Below are 22,427 nucleotides of genomic sequence, written 5' to 3'. Positions count from 1 at the left end.
ATAAATGGTTTTTTATTGAGTCCCGGAGCCCCTAAGCCGCCCCTCTTCTGAGAGTAGAGTGGTTTAATCAAAGGTCAGAGGTTTTGTCGTCTTTGAGAGCCTCAGAAAAAGAGGGTGAGACAGGCGAGCTCTCTGCGGTCCTCCGTGACTGCAGTCATTCTTGGCCTGTCAAGTTCCCATTGAGCTCGCTATGCTTGTCCTGTGTTTCTGGATGATGGCTCTCTTGACCTTCTCTGGTCTCTCTGAATGCTGATAAAGGCCTGGTGATCAAATCGGCTGTGTTTCTGGGGGTTGTAACTAGATATACAGTGGCTACAGGCAAATGGCTTGTGCAAGGCTGCTGTGAGCCTCTGTGTGCAACGTGCAGATTTATAGGCTTGATAGGACATAAGTCTTTGCTTGCCAGGTCTTCCCACACCACCTCCTGCGCGTGTCTCCTGTTTCAAGGCTGAAGGCCAAGTGTGGTATCTCACGCACCGCTGCGTGCTCGGTCTTGCAAGTGCTGACCTGTGCATGGCCACTGCTGTCTGACATGTTGCGGTTGCTCACAAGAGGTCCCCCCTCATTTTGTTCTCTGTGTTTTCTTCTTGGGTGGTGGCCGGGTATGTGGCTGTACCTCTTGTGACGGGTTCAGTATTAGCCCGTCTTTCTCTCTCCTCCTCTCCTTTCTGTCTTCCTGACTGCAGTCACTAATGCTCCTTGAGCCTGGCTGATGACTGGCATGGAGCTGGTCTTGCTTGCTTGCATGTTGGATGCTGGCTTCCTTGATGCCGTGCCAAGTCAGTCTTTGAAAATATCAGCTGGCAAGTCCTGGAGAGATCTTTGTCTCCAAAAGCTTCTGCAGTTCCTTTCTGTTTATCCCCATCACAGAGTAAAAAAAATAAAAGCACTTGGCTTGGTAACATAAATGCTGGTTTCAGGGCTGATGACAAAATTCCTGCTGACAAGCTTAGTATGGTATGGTAGGAGTAGGCGAGGACAGGTATGATGGTGGTGTTACGCTGTTAGGTATTCCTGTTAATCACACCAGCGAGATGGAAGAAGGATGAAGAGATCTTTCTTGGTCCCAAGTATTTTTGTACCTTTGGTGTGATGTTGCACTTGCACACTGTAGCTAACGTTTCAAACAAATAGGTATGTACTCTTCCAAAATACAGTGCTCAGGTGCAGCAGGTTGGAGAACATCATGTGACAAACTCTTGGAAGAACACAGGGAATTAGCAGCCAGGAAAACTTTGTGCTGAGAAACTGTCATGTACATGGGAAGAAGCGTGATCCCTCCGTGTGAGTACTGGTGAGATCCAGGTAGGCGTGCTGAGAGATGTGCAATTGTGAACTTTGCCGTTCTGCAAACCAAAGGCCTCTTTCTTCCACTGAAAAAGAGGAATGCAGTCAACATGAACCAAATCATACAGGTCTAGAGCTGCAATTGTCATTGTTGGCACTATAGGCAAATAGTAAAGGAAATGCAGTGCAAGTCCAGCATATATACTCCTCCAGGTCAAGATGAAATGGCACGGAGGGGCTAAAGCCTTATTATCCTTAATGTTTAAGGAGAGGAAAGACATGAAAATACTTGCACTGACTGTGCTGAAAGAAGTTTTGTGATAAATCAGTCCCCTTTCACAGGCAATTAATTAAACTCCTTTAGGGGGAGAATAATCCACAGAATTCCCATGGAAGTCTGTGTGCTGGTTCTCCTGCACAAGGTGGTGGAGGGATGGCTGAGCTCTGCCACCTTCCCTTTGCTTGAACCAAAGCCCTAGCTGGGAGGGCAGGAGCCTGTGTAGGGCTGGGTGCTGCATGCTCTTGTCCTCGCTGTCCCCACCACTGTCACCTCTAGGGGAGAAAGCCCCTCCCTGACATGCAGGGGAGGTGCTTGGAGCTGCATGTCGCCCTACAGGCGGGTTACTGGGTCATTGTGCTGAGATGGATGGGCGTTTGACAGCTTTTTTTTTTTTTTTTTTTTTTTGCTGTGGGGCTGCATGTGCATGGTCCTGCTGAGCCAGAGGATTAGGATCACCGTTCCTTCCCGTTGTCGTGTTGCTGTGTACGCTGGAGACCCTCACCATCCCCTTTTTTCTGGTTATTAGTGCCAGGCTGAGGCTTGCACCCCCCAGGGGTGGTGGTGATGATGTTCAGGTGTCCTTTGGGGGGAAGAGGGACAGCAGATTTTCAGTGAAGGTCCAGTGGCTCCATATGAAGGTGACAGCGTACCTGTGTTATCCCTCAGCGAAACAAGGGGTGGCACAGAGCACCCTCGCTATCATCCCTCCCCATCCCAGCCTGGGAGCAGGGGCTCTGTGGTGGCAGACCATTTTCCTTGTCACAGGGAGGAAAAGCATAAAGCATGGACTGAAACACTGCCTCTGGCAATTTTAAAATTTTTTTTGTATTTATTCCTTTGATAAGGGTCAAATACAGTGAGGAGCCTGGCTTCCAGCTGAAGTCAGGGTAACTTAGAAACCAAAACAGCTTTTTAATGTATTTTCTGTATGTCTCGGTACCTATCTATGATGAGAGTAATGCTACTTTCTTGTTCAGACGGTGGACACATCCACAGGCATACGTGGTCCTCCTGGTTTTGAAATGTAATAAGAGCAGTTATTAGGGCTTGCCAAAATTGCTCCAGAATGTTTTATCTATATTTGGTATAAATGGCTCTTTTCTCAAAATGGAGTTTTCTGTGGGAAGTGTCAGCTTGCAATTTAGTTCTTGCTTTGTAAAGGAAAAAAAGTTCAGTTTTTTTTAATTCTTCTGTTTGTGATGGTAACAACATTTGTTGAAAACAAATGTTTTCATGAAAAGCAATCAGTGGCGAGGCTGCTCTACTCTCTGCTGGCTGGCTGCCATGCTTCCGCATTAACCTGGGTGCCTCTGCCCCATCGGGGCTTTTTTCTTTTTTTTTTTTTTGTGTATTTTTTTAATTTTTGTTAAAGAATACATTTCCTCATCCTCTCGATCCATCTGTTTGAAAAAGAAGCAGCTACATTGAGAAACATTTTATTTTGTAATACAGGTGTTGGAGGCCTTTTGTTGCTCATCCCACCTGAAAGTATTTGTTCCAAGGCTGAAACTCGGGCAGTTTACTATTAAGGTATAAAAATTAAAGAAGATAGCTAATGTTTGGTCATCCTTGGAGATGGCAGAGAAGGAAGGGACAGACATTTCTAAGTCGGAGAGGCGTACTAGTCTTCGTTGATTGTGCTTTTTCTAAATGTTACAATGGATTATGCTTTCAAAAATACCGAGCCAGACCAAGTGGGCACAGGAATGGGGAATCCAGCTGGCTGCCAGGTATTTGTTGCTCTTTTCAAATGATCTGGATAAAACAGAAGCCTTGAACACAACGACTGTCTGGTCATGTAGGCTCTTGAGTTTTAAAAGTCTCGTTTGCAGATGGTTTTAAGAGCAGCAATAAGAGAGCCTGCCATGGTGCTAAGGGTTTCATTGTGGTGGCACCCAAGTAAGCCTGGGAAAAGGTGACCTTTGCCTTCAAATTTTGGCCACTTAAAACAAAAATGTTTGAAGGAACATCATACTTTTATCATAAAACTTTATAATAAAACCCTTAGACTTGAACAAATGTGCACAAAAATGCCATCTCTGCCCTTGGAGATGTCAAGCTAAAGGTGGGCTGCAGAAGACCCTGGGCTGGGAGTAGGGGGAGCCAAGCACCTTTGTGACCCTGTGCCTTGGGGCACGACATTTCTCTGCTCCCTTGTGCTCTTGATCACTGTTCGTCTGTTTTTCTTGACTGAGCATCTTAAGATGGGAGAGGCGTGTTAGGGCAGCATTCTGCAGGCGCTGCCTGGTGAGGATGGCTGTTCCTCAGTGGGGAAAAAATGACTTTTTTTTTTTTTGGTTTTGGATTGCAAAACGTTATTCTTTGTTTGAAACCCAGGCTCAGTGGTGCTCTGATACTGCATGAGAACTTGAAAGCAAAATCAATTACCCTTCTTTGATCAAGAAGCTGGGGTGCATTCAAGTGAGAAAGTGAAACTGCCCCCCTCTTGCTCAAGGTCTCTCCAACCATGCTTAGTGAAATGCAGACAGCAAACGGTGGGGGCAAAAGAAAAAAAAATATTGGTGAGGCTATTTTGAAAATCTTCCACTTTCAGTAGACCAAGGGAGTGTGAACAGCGTGAGGCTGGTAGTCTGTGCTTGAAAACACTGGGTCCAATCCTGGTGTCAGTTACAGACATGTAAATCACAGGCAGGGCTGCTGGCAGCCATGGGGAGCTGCTGAAAGGTTGCTTCAGCGTGGGACCCACAGGCTTTCTGGCATGGATGTGCTGATTCCTCTCATTCCTTAACCACCCTTCTTTTCTCGCCATCCTTGTGTGTTTAAAATAACAGGGGTGCGACATGGCTGGTTGTGCTGATGGGTTGGTCCCCAACCATCGCCCGGTGGCTCCGGCTGAGAGCCAGTGGCGTGGCTCCTGGCTGCCAGGATGCTGTAGGTAGGGCTGTCTTGCAGCTTCCTCAGCCACTGCTTAAATCTAAGCTGTCCCAAATGATTTTTTTCAGTTGTTACAATACAGCAGTCTCCATCTGAGAAAGCTGGATGCCATCCCTTCAGTGCTGCTGCAGCAGTCTCTCCTCTTTCTTCCCCTGCTCTTCCCCTCTCGTTTTAGTGTTGTTTTATGAATCCCTGGACAAACTGAAGATCAAGCATGACAGCAAAGATAAAAATGAGTCCCTTGGCCCCGAAGCCAGGTTTGCCACTGCTGCAGGACGCCAGGGCTCCTGCAGGGCAGCACTTCAACTCTAGGCTCTGTGCCCTGCAGCGTGCAGGGGCTGCTGGCGAGTTTGCTTTTTTACGGGTGCTAATTTTCCTCTTCGGAGCTGACAGTCCGTGTTGTGGCCAGCATCAGCCTTCCTTTAGTGCGAGAGCCGGACCAGGAGCTCAGAAGCGATAAGTCCTACTATGGCTAATTTTGACACGTGGGGTTGGGCAGATTTGGAAGCAGCTCCGTGCCGGGTACCATGTAGGAGGGCTGTGTGCATCCTTGCGGGTTCGCAGAAACTTGCCATTCGCACAGTTGCTGCTTTACACCAGCACAGGATCTGGCCTCCCAAAAGGCAACAGCCAGGCATGTTAGCTGTTGCTATTTGTATCGATGACTCTCTGAGCAGGTGCTGCTGCTGGCAGCGGGGTGGAGGAAATGTGTCTCCAGCTTTTGTTATCTTGCGTGATCTTTTTATTAGATAACTTCAGCAGCGTACTTTGGAATCAAGCAGTTTAATTTTAATAAATGAAACCTGAGAAGCACGGAAGCAAACACAGAAAGCTGTTAGTTGGGGCGGGATCCTGCGGGCTGCGGTGTCCTGGGATAGCAAGATCAGTCCGTGTCTCCAGGTGGCTGTGTTCAAGTGTAAAGTTATCCATCCGTCATACAAGCTGAATTTTAAGTCTGAGTGGACCCTGAATGGAGGTTTGCATGTAAGCAGTCTGACTTTTTGGGTGTGTGAGGACATGGAGACCTCAGAGGGCTCTCTTAGTGCTGGCAGTGGCCGGAACAGCTGAGGAATAGGGTTCTGGGAGTGGAGGAGAGAATGTGAGATTTCTGAGTTTGGGGACTTTGGCCAGCAAATAACAAATACATTGGCACAGCATGGGAAAGACATAAAAAATACATGTCAGAACAGGGCAGGCTTTTAAGTGTTTTTCATTTAAAATGAAAAGGTCAGATTGAATGAGGTTGTCATCTGGGGACCTGTATGTGCACCTGCCAGTCATATGGGGGAGACCCGTGTCAGTTCATGCTGATGGCTGACTTGCTGGGAGCTTGCCTGCGCTTAAAAATTGGTGACTAGAACGGTTAAAATGACAATTTTCCTTGTGTCAGTCAGGCTGAGCCATCTGCTCCACAAGCGAAAGGGAACGAAGGATCCCAGCGTGCAGCTGCTTTATCCCAGTTTAACTGGTGTTCACGCCTGGGCTGCTACAAATATAGCTATACTGGTTTAAAAAAAAAAAAAAAGAAATGGACCAGAAAACCCCCATTAAGCTCTGAATATTGGTAACACTTTCAAGTGTAAAGGAAACTTAAAAGCGAATGCAACTTCCAAGTAGCCAGAAAAACAGACTGTTCAGTCAGGCTGTTATGTGAGAAGTGTAATTAGCACTTGAAATTATTTTCATGACTAAGATTTTCTTTTAAAGAAATTGGGGAGTTTGGTTACTTCAATTTGTAAATGACCACTGTAAAGTTATGCTAGGGATGCCTGTTCTTCTGAAAGTGCTGACTGCAATTCTTTGAAACTTGGAATTCTTGCAGATGTTTTAAACTGTTCATTTCTGAAAAATCTGAACAATGCAAGAAAACTCAAACCATAACAGGACTGACATTTAAATTCAGGCATTGAAAACTGCTGCTTTTAGATTTAAATCTGCAAACAGGAAACCTTGCTTTCCATATTCCACTTGTGTGTGAAATTTATAATTTTTTTTTTCAGAAATATTGATTCTTACTGTTGATAATATAGTATCAGTACTAGCAGCCAGTGAGTGAACAGACTGTTTCAGACATCATGTCTAAGCATTTTAGAGTTTGTAGATCTCAGCCTCTCACTTTATTTTTCTTTTGGCTTGGGATGGCTTTTTAAACTTCTAATCACTTTCTCAGGTTTTTATGAGCTATACCTTAAGTTTAACTAGTTGGAAGAAACAAATGAAGTAAACAGTCTTTTGTGAAAGATGTGTTCTTTTGGTAAATTCTGGTTCAGACACACATTACTTGGACTGTGATAGCTGATTCCTGCTGTTTGGGCGTTTGCTTTAAATTACTTTTAAATGATAAATTGCTTATTGAAATGGTGCATTAAAATAAGTGGTCTGTATTGTGCTAGGCTTAAAAATGAAGATGCAGATGTGCACGCGTACGTGTATACAGACTCTGACAAGTCTTGGCCACTGTAGCTGGTGATGTGGAGGCATGAGAGTTGTACTGAGTTATGCCAGATGGGAGCCTGACAGTGTAAAACTGTGTTACCAAAGAGGCTTTCCTGCTGTTATCTCTTGCAGGACTGTGATAGAAATCTGGGATTTGTTGTTGCAGGATGAGAATCAGAATTAGCTGTGCACAGACCACTGAGCATCTGTTGCAGTGGCTCTGAACTGGGAGGACCTGTTTCATTGACCTAAAAGCCTGCCTGTTGCTATTATTTCTGTCGTAAAAGCACCTGGATATTCCTCCTCAGGGTTGTTGGAGGATGTATGAAACCCAGAGGTAGCTCTGTAGGGACAGTCTTTGCATGTATTTCTCTGGGGACTTCAGTGGGGAAAAGGCTTGTGCTGGAATTGGTGGCAGTGATTTGGGTAGGTCTGTTCTGTTGCGCTCATTTGTCCTTTCCCTACCTGAGCCAAAGCAGGAGTGAGTGTGGCTGCAAGGGGTTGACTTTTTTGGGGACTCGTTGTCTCTCAAGATCTTTCTCTCTTGCCTGCTTCCCCAGCAGAGCCAGCGTGGTTAAGGCTTTGCTGAGCCTCTGTGTATTCCTGTCCAGTACGAGGCTCTCAGGGATGCTCCTGGCTGAGGCATGGGCACAGGCAACTGGGAGGGACTTTGCGGAGAGGAGCTCTGCTGGTCTTGGGGTTTGGGGGCCTCGAATCTTGAAAAATACTCCTCAATGAGAAATGCTTGTTGTGATCTTGCCTGGAAGGGGTCTGATTTGGTGGTGGCATCACCATCACGGCTTTGTGGCTTGTGATGCAGCAGATGTGTGCAGCTCTTCTGGTACTTTGAGTCTGTCCTCTGTGTTTGCCTTCGGGGTGTTTCTGTGTTCAAAGACCCAGACTAACTTTTTCAGCCTTCTGCCAAAGAAATGGGGTCACAAATGGAGTCGTTTGACAGACTGGCTCAGGTGGATATAGCTGTGGTGAGTCAGGCTGTCCCTGTCCTGCCCAGCTGTGGATGTATGGGCAGGAGGGAGTGTGCGCCTGGGCATCAGTGGGTTGCTGTCCCTCTGGGGCCGTGCTGGAGGTGGTGGTCTCACAGCAGGCTTCAGCTGGGTGCTTCAAGGAGGGTATGTGGGGTCCTACTCACGTTGCTGCAGGAACCCCACTCACAAGGTGATGGGGACAGCTGGCTTGGAAAGTAAAGCCAGGAAGATGTGGTTCAACTAGCCAAGTCTGATGAGTCCTGTAACTGATCTTGTAAACATTTCTTGAGTTGAATCTGGTGAAAGACAAGCCCGAGCCAAGATCTTTTAAACACAGGTTGGGTCCCAAGAAACATTGTCTTACCTGGAGCTTCCAGAGGTGCTGTTGTGAGTTGAATTGAAACAATGTTGGAACTAGAGGGGAATGTTGTTGTCTTCTGCATTTGCAGATAAGACTGAAGGGCATTTTGCCAGGAGCCTGTGGGAAGGACCTAAATTGTATATAACTCTAAATCATTTTAAAGTGAAGAGTAAACATGCACAACCATAATATTTGCTTGTACTTGTCTCCTCTGTGATGGATGGAGAGAAATTGCTCTTTGGCTGAGTTCACCAGCAATAAAACCCTGCAGTTACTCATCTTCATCCCAAGCCTGCATTGAGTGGGAGAGGCCATTGTAATCTCCAGTTGAATTTGTCCTCGTCACACCTGAGGGGGAGTGTTGAGGGTCCTGGGGACTTTTATATCTGCCCAGACTTGTGGGGAATCAGGGCTGGGTGCCACAACAGGGACCATGGGACTGAGCTGGGAAGGTGCCACCTGGGTCAGGGTGGGCCTCGGTGTATTCTTGTGGTGTTGGCGCAATGGAGATCTGCCACTCTTTGGGAGAGGTGAGAGCCCTGTTGCTCTCCTGGCTGCTGTAGCGTCAGGTATGGCATGGGGGACAAGGGGTGCTGGCACGGGCAGGAAGCCACCTCACCGTGTGACAGAGTGGAGGGACCTGGACTGTGAGCCACCAGCACTCTTTTGCATTTTGCTGCATGTTGGTTGTAGATTTGTGGGCTCACATGCAGCCTCGTGAGCAGTGCAGGTACAACAAATGCAAGCCTGAACTGACCATTGCCGTTGTTACAGCAGCAAATGGAAATAACTTCCTCTGCTGAATGGTGATAACAAGGCAAGCCTGTGCTTGTCATGAGCAGAGATAGGGCCATCAGAGCGACCAGGATGTGGCTGGGATGGCGTGCTGGCCGTGGGCTGGTGGGGGCAGGAAGGAGTGTGCAATGCAGATGATGCTTATCTCTGTGGGATGCACCCTGCCTTGTGTCCTGGCATGCCACATGCAAGACAGTGGTCGTGTGGCCTGGCTGTCCCCTCTGCTGTAGCTTCATAGAATCGTTTGGGTTGGAAAAGACCTTTAAGGTCATCAGGTCCAGCAGTTAACCCAGGACTGCCAAGTTCACCACTAAACCATGCCTCTAAGCTCCACATCGATGCATTTCTTAAACACCTCCAGGGATGGTGATTCCACCACATTCCCGGGCAGCCTGTTCCAATGATTGACCACCCTTTCAGTGAAGACATTTTTCCTAATATCCAATCCAAACCTCCCCTGGTGCAACTCAAGGCTGTTTCCTTTTGTCCTGTTGCTTGTTACCTGGTAGAAGACAATGACCCCCACCTGCCTACAACCTCCCTTCAGGTGGCTGTAGAGAGCAATAAGGTCCCCCCTGAGCTTCCTCTTCTCCAGGCTAAACAGCCTCAGTTCCCTCAGCTGCTGCTCGTAAGACCCATGCTCTGGGCCCTTAACCAGCTTCATTACCCTTTGGACATGCTCCGGCACCTCTGCCATCCCTCTTGAAGTGAGGGGCCCAAAACTGAACACAAGATTTGAGGTGCAGCCTCACCAGTGCTGAGTACAGGGGGGATGATCATCTTCTGCAGAAGGGAAAAACAACACAGAGTTGGTCACTTCGAGAAAGGGTCTCGTCTGCTTTGCAGCTATAGGGAAGGGTGAGGCAGTACCTGATGGGTATTGGGCAGAGCTCCGCAGAGAAAAGGCTGCGCCGAGGTGAAGGGCTGGTGAACTGGATGGTGGTGTAGCTCCCTTTGCGGTAGTGGTAAACCCCATGAGCTTCAAACTGAATTAAATGATGCCTCCCAGCTCCCTTGCTGTGCCTGAGGTTACAGAGGGGAGTGATGGGTTCACCCTGTTCCCTTACTTTATGCCTTGCTTTACATATCCTTTTACCTCCCCCTTCTCAAGGGTCACTAAGGCCAGTAAAGGAGCTGTGGCTTGGGGAGGTGCAAGCTGTTGGCCAAGCTGTGGCAGCAGACTGCTGGTGCTAGTCATTGACCTAGTTCCAAGGTGGTGTTGCTTGCTTTTAGGGGGTGCCAAAAAAGGCCCTGGAGTATGGAGGCTTCTGCTTAGGAAAGCTGGAGAGGAAAATGCTGCGTTTCCCAGAAGCTGTGTGGGTTAAACTGCAAGTTTTGGAGACAAGCTGCCAGGAGGCCCATCCAGTATGCGTCACACCGGTCTCTCTTTCTCTTTGCAGGGCTGGGAAAGATACCCAAAGTCGTGACTCTGGTGGAGCCCTGCTTGTCTCCAAAAGCCCTGCTCTGATTTCATCCCACCGGCAAGGCTGTGCAGCGTGAGAACCGGTATGTAAACATGTTTCACAGACATGAGGGGCAACTTCTTAGAAGGATCTGTGGCTTTTCTGACAGCGGCACCTTGTTTGTGGTTCTTTGCGAAAAAATAATGTCTTCTCCTAACAGAGCGTGGAGGTGGGTGGTAGGATCACTTGAAAATAGGAGACAAACTGGTGGTTCCCTGATGGTGATTGCACCCAGAGGCTTTCATGGAGAAGGGTGCAGCAGTGAGAAGTGGCAAATGTTCAGAAGTTGTCCCAGACTATGGCGCTGAGGCTTTAGATGTGCTCTGTTGAGCAATGTGTTGTGTGGTAGCATGCACAGATAGGTGATGTGGGGGGTGACAAATGCGCGCACGACAAATGCACATACATACATATATATGCACACATGCTGTACAAATCTAGGCACATGGAAACAAAGATGCGCAATGCATATATAGTATATACTATACGGTGGCGTATTGGAGCTTGGGGGTGTATATACCAAATGTCTGTATATACTATATATGGTGATAAAAGAATGCATATGCATTCATGTTCTCTTTTTTCTTTTTCTGTCTTTTCTGTCTTTCTGCGGAGCTGTTGCAAAACTACCAGATTCAACCTCCTGGGGAGCCTTTCTGGCCAAGGTTTTACAAGCCAGCACCTGCTTTGCCTGCCTGACTTCTTTCTATATTTATTCCTCTGCACCCAGTTTTTGCCTGTGCCTGCAAAGTGGAACTGTCACAAACATTTGCGCTAACTTTTGGCTGCACAGGACTTCAGCTTGCGAGTCCCAAGTCTGCTTTTGTGCATGCTGGGGGTGGAGGCATATGTGTGTGTAGCTGTGCATGTGTGTGTATGATTATCCCGTCCTTGCTGTCTGCATTATGTGGTCTGTGTTCCTGTGACGCTGCAGCAGTCCCTGTGTTCTGTATGCCATGCAAGTCGTGCTCTCTGCCCCTCCAAGGCATTTTTATGAATCAAATATTCTCAGTTGTCCTGCTTATGTAAATTCATTTAAATGAAATTAGCCACGCCTGACCCAGTGGCTGATTGATAATTATCTGTACTGCTGCACAGGAGATAGTTGGATTTTATTCCCAGGCCCTCAAGCTTTTACTTTCCAGGGTTAGGACTGTGGCAAGGAGAGGGACTTGTGGCGCTGTGTAGCAAGGAGCTCCTGGTTAGGCTGTGGTTGGACATGGATGTGTCCATCCCTCTGGTTTCTCTCCTCTGTCTTGTTTGGAGTGGAAGGTGCTCTGAAGCAGAGGCACTGAATGCCAGCTCATGCTTAGGTACCACTGTTTAAAGCGGGCACAGTAGCAGGGGAGAGGGTATAATGTCATTTCAGCTGCGAAACTGAGGGGAGATCCTAATGCTGTCCTGGGGAGTGTGAAGCTGGGGGAATAGCCTCGTCGGTGGGTCTCCCATCAGTAAATGCTGTTTAGAGGAAACACGTGCTCATTCCCAGCCTGATGGGTACATCTAGCACTTACTGAAAAGCGGGGCTGGGCTGCCTGCCAGGAGCTGGGAAATGGCTTGTCCTTGTGTGCTCAGGCCCCTGAGCTCCCGACCCCTCTAACAGCTATATTCGTTTCTGGCAAGGGAGTGCCTCTAAGGTCACGAAGACATTAGTCCCAGGTTTCAGCCCTGAGAGCCATAAAACGTACCCTGCCTGACCCCTGTGCAAAGGCAAGAGGCAGCGCGTTCCCCTGGGTTTCGTTTCCCTGTCCCCGCTGTGTGTGCCACTGCAGCCTGCATTCCTCTCCCCTTTGGTAAGCCCTTTGCCTCTTGAGCTGACACAGCTAATCTTTCCCCTGCTGGCAGGGCAGATGAGGTTAGTGGCATTTAACTGCTAAGGAGAACCTCCGTCTGTCCGTGCTGCAGGAACCCAGAGCAGTAAGGGCTGGTGCACGCCTGGGATGGGATTTTGGCTATTCCACGTGTTCCCCCTCCACACTTCTGTTCCCTTCCTTGACTTACATTATTCTCTGCTTCATCCACTGTTTGTCCTTGCAAAAAGCAGTACCTTGGAAGTTGTTTTCTGCAAGGGGCTTGAAAACTGAGTCAGAGTTTGTAAAACCTGCACCTACCTGACCCTTCTTACCTTGCTTTTGGAGCATCTTCTACCATGATGACTACAATGCTCAGGATATCTCCCATTTCTGACAATGGAGAACGCTCCTGGTGGACTGGCTGCCAGCTGGGACCCATGGCTCTGGGGGAGATTTTAGTGGGTTTCTAGAAAAATAATTGATCAACTGCCTATTGAGAACGAGTCCCAGCCTGTGTTGCGTTGACGGTGTCCGGGTGAGCCACTTAGTGCCACTTCAACTGTTGGCTCTTTAAAGCTGCCTTTATAACTACCAGTGTAATGGACATGTGCTGATGCTGCCTGGCAAGGTTTATTTTTTGCAGTGATAGTGATGGATCACTAAGGCAGAAAGCTTTCGTTTCTTCTAAAGCAAAGGTTTACATGTTTTCTCTCACCTGTGATACTGCTAAACTCGTGCGGCCATGGGCCCCTGACCTCTGCCTGGGTACTGGAGGCAATTGTACAGCCTCTGTCACTGCAGGATTTCAGCTCCTCCCTGAAGCCTGTGCTTCAGTACCAGTGAAAGCCAGATGTACTATAATGTCACTTTTTTACAGTTTGTTTTGGCCATACATGGGCAGAGTCAGCTCTGGAATTCCTTCCCTATAAATTCAATAGCATCATGTGGGTGGTGCTGGGGAATCACTCTGGTCTGGTTGGATTGCCTCAGCAGCCCCGTTTCCCTTGAAAACGTCCTGATTTGCACATTCCTGAGAGGTTGCCTGTTCCTGGAGCCTCTGGCTGTGGCTACCAGAAGGCTGTCCTCCCATGGTGGCAGGCAGAGTCACCTCCCTGCTGTCCTGCAGGTCAGCTGTTGCAGCCCAGGAGTGACGCCCGTGGGAGCAGTGGCACGGCTGTATTGCTCTCGTGTGCAGGCAGGCTCTGCACGGGCAGTTGGGGCCTCTTAAGCATAACCCTTCTGCTTGCTAAATTTTATGTATGGGCTTGAGCATTGGCCCTCAAGCCCCTCTCCCAGGGGTGGGGAGGCTGGCCACTCCGTTCCCACCTGCCACAGGGTGCTGCATTGTGTGTTGTCCCAACAGGGATCAAGGGGTGCTGTCACCCTGGGGCTTATTGTTCCTGTGGGGAGATCTTGCCTTGTCCAAGCAAAATGTTCCCTTCTGCAGAACTGTGGGCATTTTGGGGGAGTTGTTTTTGGTTTTTTTTGGTGTGTGTTTTCATTTCCTCTGTTGTGTTTTTTGTAAAGCAAAATCAAACGTGCTTTTTTGCAAAGCACCAGCTAGATGAGCCAGGTCAGGGGACATTTCCCTGCTGCAGGTGAGCAGCTGGTGTGGGACCCGGCAGCAGGACCTCTCTAGTGGGACTGATGACTGAGCCTTGCCTTTTCTGGTGCTGAGACGGTGTCCCTATAAACACAGCCTGAATTTGCCTATTTGCCTTCAAAGAGCGCTCCAAAAAGTAGTTCTAGGAGGTTTTCTGCTGATGAGTCAAGGGATGAGAGGGAAGCTGTAGGGGGCGAGGGGCAATGGCTCCTGGAGCTGCCCCCATTGCATCTCCCCTTGCATCCCTGGGAGGGGACAGAGATGCAGTGTCACCCATTGGGCTCTCCAAAGTGCAGGTCAAGATGGTGGCACATGGCCCAGTGTTGAGGCTCTGTGTAGGTCAGCAACAGCGAGGTGCTCAGCTCAGGCTCCAGAGGGGCAAGTCATCCCTGTGCCAAAGTCAGGGAGAGAAGGGTGATTTTTTTTTTTTTTTTTTGACATCCTTTGGAGTTTTGATCTCCATATTTGGAAATGTTTACCCATTGCTCTGATCTATTGCAAGGGAGGGGAGGTGACTCAGGGTCTGGTGGAAGCAGGATTTGAATTCCTGTAGTAAGGTTTTTTTTAAACCCACCCCCCCACCCCCCCTTTCTTGTTTTGGAAGCTTGTTGTGGTCAGTTTTCAGTTTGCTCTTGCTCCTGGACCTTGTTCCAAATTTGATCTGCTGGAGAGGGAAGTGTGTTAGTGAAGGAGCTTGCCTGGATGCTGGTAAGTGTATCATTGCTGCTTTAGCAAGCAACTTGGGATCTTTTTGTTTTGTTTAGTCAGATGGATTGCATCAAACTGTGTGCATTGCTGGTGGAGGCAGGCATGTGGATCGCCAGTCAACAGCAAGGGACCCAATGAAACCTTCTGTAGCAGGGAAGGTTGGCTTAGTGGATTTGTCACAAAGGCAGAATGTTTCTTCAGGCCTAGGTATATAAAGATAATTTAAGCCAGCTCCTATTTAGTAACGCTTTTCCTTTAGTTTCGCTGGTAGATGCAGCAAGGCAGCAGAGCACTGTAGAGTTAAATGAGTATCTATTCATGTGGTCAGCAAGTAAAATATAGCTTAAGTATGATTTCTGTCTCTTAACACACACTTCTGCTTAAAAAGTCTGCATAACATATGGATATATTTCTCTAAAATGTTAATGTTTAACTCTGTTTTGTTAGGAACCTGAACAAGTTCAGTTGCTATAACTGGATGAAGGGTTCAGTGTCTGTTTTTTCCTGTTATTCTTTATTTTTCCTTAGTGTGAAGTTTTTAATCTGTCTGATATTGCAGCTGTCTGCTGCTCTTTCCCCACCCCCCCATCCCTTTCCTTTCTCTTTCCTGAAAGGAAACTGCAGTTCATCCAGGCAGTCAGGGGCGTGGGGGGAACCTGGAAGATGCTCTGCTTCCTGTTTTATTCATGACAGCTAAAACCCTGCTGGGGAATCTGGAGTGGAGATCCACCGTCTCGCATTCCTCTTGTCATTTGGAGCATGTAACACGTATAGAGTGCTTTTAACGGGGCTCTGAGGGTTGCATAGCAGCCAGTCCCGTGCCTTGGACAGAAAGCACTGTACTTTGTCCTCTTACTTGGGAAGGGACGTTGTTGAAAAACCCTTTATAGTTCCTACTGTTGGTTAGTGATGCTTGCATCTTCTTGGCTAACTGGTATTTTTAGGCTGATTCAAACCTGTTGTTACGCTTGCCCTGGTTTAAATTTAAGACCTTTGTTAGAAAGTCAAATCTATTGGTGATTTTCTTTTGTCCTTTTAAGTATGGGTTAATACTCGGTGTGAGGTTTGGTTTTCCAGACACGGATTTGCAGCAGGTCCTTCAGGTGTGAAACTGGCTTAATTGTTCTGGGCAGGGAAAGACACTTGGCTTGGTTTGCACAAGGATGGGATGTGAGCTGGGAAGCGCTCAGCTCCAAAAGGTGACAAAGGGACTGCTGGGACCTATTCCTGCAGGTGGGACGTGTTGGGAATTTGTAGACTTCAGCTGCATTTTTTAATCCTTGTTGTTTCAACAAGCTACTTGCATTACTGCAGCTTTTGGAGTCAGGGCCCCACTGGGCTGGGCTTGGTACCAGTGCAAAGGCAAGAACTGCTGTCCTAAATGGTGTACAGCCTGAACGGACAGTGCTGGTGATGGGTTGAAAAACAGGGCGCTGGGAAGATGTACAGAGCTGTTTCAACACCTGAAACCTCAGTCCAGCGACTTACCAAGGGGCCACTCATCCTCATTCATGCGCGGTGGTGCTGAGCTGTGGCAGGCAGCGAGCCGGCTGTCGGTGTTGCTCCTTGTGTGCTGTGCTTTGCCTTTGTGTGTGCACATGTGGCCCTGTGTGACAGGCAGTGCCTCTTCCCTGCACAGCGCTTGCCCTGCTCGGTTGTGCCCTCGATCAGTCCCTGTTTCTGGTGGCACATGGATGTGGCACATTCAGGCTTTGGCAGCTGCTTGTGGCTGAACTTGCTGTTTCGGGGACAGCGCAGTGGGACTGGAAATTATGATGTTCTGTTCCCCTCACAGTTTCCCCCCTTTCCTGCTCGCCAGGACAGGCTGCTTGTTGGAAGACAAGGACGAGCAGTGCTTGGGTGCTGTAACCCAGGGCTCCGGGCAGTGCTAGTCTGGCACACCTGGGGAAGCACCTCGGGGCCGTTAATCTTCATGTGCCGATCCCACTCTGTGCAACATCTCATCGCTGCGAGGATGTGACTTGAGAGCTGGATGGACTGTGAAGGATAAGCTCCCCATGTGCCACTTCTGCCCCCCCTGACGGATGCCTGGCAGGGCTGGGGGAGCTCTGGAGGATGCCCACAGGCTGTCAGGGCTCTCCATCTGGTATTTCTCCAGGACCTGGGCAGATCTAGTGATCACTGATGCTAACCAGGATCCACAGTGGATTTTCTTGTGCTCCAGCAACAGAGCCATTAAGGGCTGGCCTGTAAATTAATACAGCTGTCTAAAGGCTTTTCATCCTGCAGCCTGGCACCCAGTAAACACTCAAGGCTGAGAAGTCTTCCATGGCCCCGGACCTTGAGCGTGCTCAGAGAGCTCCATGCCTGCCTGCCTTTAGCTTCTCTCAATCACTTCTAGTGATGTAGTAAACACAGAGGATTTGCTTTAGCTTCCATGTGAGGAGGGTTGGTTCGCAGCCTATCCTTCATCCCAGCTGCTGTGCTGATCGATCCAGGGCTGGCACCACATAGGATGTGGGAAGATGGTGACACTGTCACTGTGTGACTCAGGTGCTGTGAGGGGATTTAGTGTGCATTAAGGGTTGGGTGTACATGCCCCGCAGCAGGTAAGAGAAGCTGCCCTGATAGCATGGGGCTAACGTGTGGTGTGGAAGGGATGAAGCCAAGACAAAGTTACTAGCAGAGATGGCTCTACACATCTGATACTTTGCATTTCTGTAGACAAAAGTGTCAGGGCCCTTGAAATGTGCCTGCAGGCTGAGGAAAGCTGCATTATCCTGGTGTGCAGGCATGGAAACAGAGGTACTGTGTGGCAAATTTGGGAAAAGTGCCGATCTCCAGATTCAACGTGATGGTTCATGCTCAGCTCCCACAAACAGGTGGGCACTTTGCAGCCTTATGCCGAGTGGTACTGTTAAACTCATCTCTTATTCTAATAAAGTCATGCTTTTCTTAGCACAAAATATTTCTGCATTGGTTGCTCAAAGGTAAACAGAGTCATACTGAGTAGTTTATAAAGCTGATACATGTTGCTAGTGTGTGACGTGATCCCAACACATATCCTAGCTTCAGAAATTGCCAGATGGCACCTGAACCTAATCGTACTGCTGCTCTTTGCTAGGATCTGAGCAGAGTACAGGCTTTTAAGGAATGTCTGTTGTTATTAGCTTTATAATACACATTCTCCTGTACCAGCTGTTGCAAGCAGCAGGAGGTCTCACCCGCAGCCTAATTCTTCAGTCAACTGTAGGGGGGGAATTTGCTCCTGTGAGCTAGGTATTTGCATTTGGGATGAGATCTCCCAAATGAGAAAAACTTGTTTGCCTCCAATGAGCATGTCAGTTCAAGGACTAGCGTGCCTGGGAGGCGGAAACAAGTTGCTTTGTTGCTTTACCACCATCTTCTAATAGTTAGCTGTCCTTATTGCTTGACATGGAGCGGAGTGACTACATTTTAAAGAAATGTCAGGTTGCAAAAGCCTGGCTGCCTGCAGTGGGGAGGAAAGGAGTTCTTGTGCTGTGCTGTCTCACACCCCTACCGCGAAAATATCACAGGGACAAGCTCCAGTGAAGCTGCCCGTTTTTGGCAGCCACTTCCCTCCTACATCCTTGTTCTTCAGGTAAATCCCTCTTCAGCTCCGTTAGTTGTGCCCCTTTCCTCCCTGAAAAGTCATTATCATCCCTTGAAATTAAGGAAAAGACAGGAGGAGGGAATAAATGGATGTTAAGAAGTAGAAAACAATCAATTAAATAGTACGTAGCATGTAATTTTCCTTGGAAACTTACCATGAAATTGAGGAGCACTTTAACAACTAGTAATTTAAATTGCATTTGAACACTGCTAATGGGTTGTTTGCATGGGAATTTTGGCCATTTCACAGCAGGTTGTTGTATTTAGTACCCCTTCATTCAGTTTTTTAAAAAAAATCTCATTGTGAGGAAGATGCTGTAGTCAACTGGTCCAACTGTTGCTAGTGAAAGGTGGTACCATGGAAATTTTGCAAGTCCCTGTTACATTCAGAGCCACTTACATGCTTAACGTCAGCTCTTCCAGTGTTAAATTCATGGGAATTTAGTGCTTTTTATCTAAAAAGTATGTTATTGCTAAAAGGTAGGAAAGCAACGTTACCCCTGTCACACTCACAAACGTGATGGAGGCAGGGTGGCTGAAGAGGCTCCTCAGGCTCATGGGATTGGGATTTGCAGCCATGGGACCGACCTGGGAACGCAGCCCGTGTCTCTGTCTTTATTGCCTCCAATGAATCATAACAGTGCTTTGGGAGCTGATCCCGGCTTGCTGCATCCAAAGAGGAACAACAGAGAGGTGCTGATCAGCGGTAGCTGCAGGGTGTTTTTACTTAGCTTATTAGTCTTGTTTTTGCAGTGTTTAATGCTTTCCTCCATGAGTATTTTACTTGTAAAATGCCAAGCATTTTCAGCAAAAGGCAATATCAGCCTAATCATGTGCTATTTTGCCACCGATTGCGCTAGGAACAGACTCTATAGGAAGGCAAACGCAAGTTACTTGTCGCCTGTTGATGAATGAACATCCCATTTTCAGAGCAGGGTTTTTGCAAATCCGTGGGCTTAGCATATGGAAGGGGGTTCCAGTACCAAAACAAATCTGGCCTCCTGTTTCTGGATGTGTAGGTTGTTTCTTAGAAGATGGAACCTTTAAAATCTGTCCCTGCAAACATGGTTGTTAAATCCTGCTATTTCTAGAGACGCGAGGCAGCTGTCTGCACTAAGATAAGCTGTAAAAAGGCAGTATTTTCCCAAAATGGCTTTTTTAGCTATACCTGCCAGACAGCTTGGGCAGCAGGAGTTCACCAGGAGTGTCACCACTGCTGCCCTTTTATGCACAGGGTGCTGAGCAATGTAAAGACTTCTGGGCAAGTCTCCAGGGGCAGCGTTAAGCACAGCTCTTCAGTCTTTATCTTGTGAAATGCTGCTACTCAGAAAAGTGCATTCAGTGCGAAGGAAGGGGTGCTTGTTGGTTTGATTGTTCTTATGTGAACAATTGTCCTGTTGTTTCTGATGAGATTGCTTTATCCCAGAATTTTCTTCTTAATTTTCACCACGTCTTTCTTGTTGCTGACTCAGTGACCATATCTAATCACAAGAGTGGTTTGAATGCCCCCCGCCCAGTTATTTACTTGAAGGCATTCCTGTTCGCTGTGTAGTCTGAGGATAGCTGGTGAGTTCGGATGAAATCAATAACAAAAGTTGTAATTTTTCCGAAGGGTCTGGATGAGGTTTCTCATAGCGTAATGGTGTTATCGCTTATACTTCCTGACGCACATGCTACTTGCAGTGCTTTGTTAGTTATCAGCTAATTCTCCACCGAGGCAAGAAAGCTACATCAGATAATCTCGTAGAGGTTGTTAACAGAGAAGGACGTGGCTTTTGAGCATGCTCCCAGTAAAGAATTTCAGAAAGCTGGGAGGTCACTGGAGATGGGTGTTCTGAAGTGATGGAGGCGATGGCTGTGTGTAGGGGGAGGCAGGGCGTGAAGTCCATGTGGTGGAGTAGTGCAGGGTGGCATGGAGCAGCAACCTGGGGCATTAGGTAACCCCAGACAACTCCAGTTCTCCTGAGATAAGGAACCAGCTGATAGTGTCAACTCTGTGAACTAACAAGTACTCTTGTTCTTTGTTGTTGAATGAGCATTTTATCACATTGATTTCTGAGAAGTGCTACTCCTGCTCTACAAAGCTCCCATCACCCACAGGCGTTGTTGCCAAACAGCCAGCCAGTCTGATGCGTTGGCTCAGCCCTGACATGGACAAGGGGTTTTTCCTTTCACTGTAAATTTTTTTTCTTCCTTTAGAGCATGGACTACCTCTTAGTCACCTCTTGTGTGTTGTGGGTGATTTTTTTCTTCCTAACTTTTTTTCCTTACCCCACCTTTCCATTTCAACAGCCCACTTGCCTCTTTTCCAATCTCCTTCCAAAGGCAGACACACACACACACAGAGCTGGTGGAAGTCCATGTAGGTTTGATAGATGCTCCCCAGCAAACAGCCGTGTGTGTCTGCTTGTCGAGAAATCCACTGAAAACTGAATAAAAATGAGGCTTGTGGAGTTTGAAGCAATCCCAGTGAGTGATTTCTGGCCATGTTCTCCCCTCACGGCGCTCCGACAAGCTCCTGTACATCATGGGGTTTGAGCTTCTGGGTGAGCAGGGCTGGCAAAGGCCCTTTGTTTCCCTGCCTCCCTTTCTCAACTGTTTTTTGAAGAATGCTGATAAATTTAAGTGATAACCTTGTAACTGAGAGATAAGGAAGAAAAAGTCATATGGGTAGGTTAGTTTGCAGCGGAGGGAAGGCAAACACCAAGGGAGCTGGGTGGAGGGAGCCCACCCACGCTGAGCTACCCTGAAATGCTGAGACTGCTTATTTATCATTTACCCGCCCTGTAAAGGTATAGCGTGCCTTGCAAGTGGGGAAGATGACGATCCTTGTCCTAAAGAGCCTGCAGTCCAAGGCAGACAGATACGATCTTGAGGGCTGGCGAAGGGCTGGCACGGGTGATTGCTGGAGAGTGAAATCCAGATAAAGTGGATTCCTAGAAGAAAAAGACTTCTGAGGTGGGAGTTGCAGGTGATGAGAAGGGTGTTTAAGGTGCCCCAAGAGTTGGATAGTCAGAGGAGGGTAAGTGGGTATGGAAGGAGGTGAGAAGACCTGAAAGGAAAGAAGGTTGAAGGGGAGGATAGAAAACTAGAAAAGAAGTAGGAGGAAAAGAAGAGCAGTGAGTTAGCTGTGGGAGGGGATACTGTGGGATGCTGTAGATGAGAGTCGAGATGACCTTAATGTCTCTTTGTCGTGTGTTAAAAGCTATGCTGTAACTCAGCTACTGCGATTAGTCATCTCCCAGTGTATGAAGTACCAGTTTCTTCACTGAATGAAGAGTACTGGTCCTGGCTGAAGTCCAGTGCTGGAGGATCTCTTGGCTGGGCTCAAATGCCCTGTGTGGCTGGTGGGGTGCTGGGTGGTTACATGCTGTGCGATCCGGTGTGTGCATCATTGGCAAGTGCGTAAATAACTTGCCACCTTCTGCTTAATGCCATCAAAGTTAGTCCTCTAGAGACAGACAGCAAATCTGAGATTGATGCGTGTGTGTGTATACATAGATATATATTTAATATCAATGTATATGTTACGGGTAGGTTTTGCAGTGTAGCAGGCTGTGCTTCAGTGACATCTGATGAGATATGGGTGTGATCAGTGGTTTATATTGTGCCATACCTACTCTGCAGTAAAGGAGCAGTAATCTTTGCACAAAGGTCCTTGTGCACCAAATTCCATGGAACTGAACTGGGAAAACTCGCTGGTCATATGGTTCCTATGTGTGGAGCTTTCAGTTCCCTGAAAAGGCTTCGGGAATTCCACAGCTTCCTTAGGGGTTTTGTTTCATCCTCAAGGACTGAAAGAGTTGAGGAAGAATTTACTGTCACCAGACTTATTTCCCCTTTTCTGACTTTTTTTGTGTTTCTTTTTGCAAGTGGTTATCCTTGATGTTTGGCATTTATATGTGGGCAAGTACCTGTGGACTGGAAAGTCCGGAGACTTTTCCTGGAGCAGCAGTAGTAGCTTCACCTAGACCCTTTCTCTCCCCAGCTTTCTTACCTTTTTCTGGGGCTTGTGTGATCCCCATCTGTTTTTTTTGGGGCTTCTTTCACTGGTGATGCTTTCCAGATCTTCCTTTTAATTCCTTGTTTCTTCCCCGAAGGAGTCTGTCATCCTTCTAGTCCTTTCCTAATTACCCATTTGTTAGACACGCATTCTTTGTAGCTGGTAAAAAAGTGTGGGAAGATGAAGGGCATCTCCTCTGGAGCTCAGTCCATCTACTGTTGTG

General features: G+C 47.7%; 1 protein-coding gene across 5 annotated transcripts in view; it reads left to right on the top strand.

Annotated features, from left to right (window-relative positions):
* Positions 1-22,427, top strand: part of LOC119156532 (LIM domain containing preferred translocation partner in lipoma) — a 356,284-nt gene that overhangs the window by 15,555 nt on the left and 318,302 nt on the right. For 4 of the 5 annotated variants that reach the window (XM_037406345.1, XM_037406347.1, XM_037406344.1 and 1 more), the window contains exon 2: positions 10,441-10,546. The gene's annotated coding sequence lies outside the window, so the exon portion shown is untranslated. Of the gene's footprint in view, positions 1-10,440; positions 10,547-14,501; positions 14,608-22,427 lie in introns of those variants that run through there. The other variant, XM_037406346.1, reaches the window with a different exon arrangement.

Source organism: Falco rusticolus, chromosome 13 (assembly GCF_015220075.1).
Source record: "Falco rusticolus isolate bFalRus1 chromosome 13, bFalRus1.pri, whole genome shotgun sequence".
In the NCBI taxonomy this organism is placed as follows: Eukaryota; Metazoa; Chordata; class Aves; order Falconiformes; family Falconidae; genus Falco; species Falco rusticolus.
The sequence above is the reverse complement of the archived record's forward strand: the minus strand, read 5'-3'. Positions and strand labels throughout refer to the sequence as shown.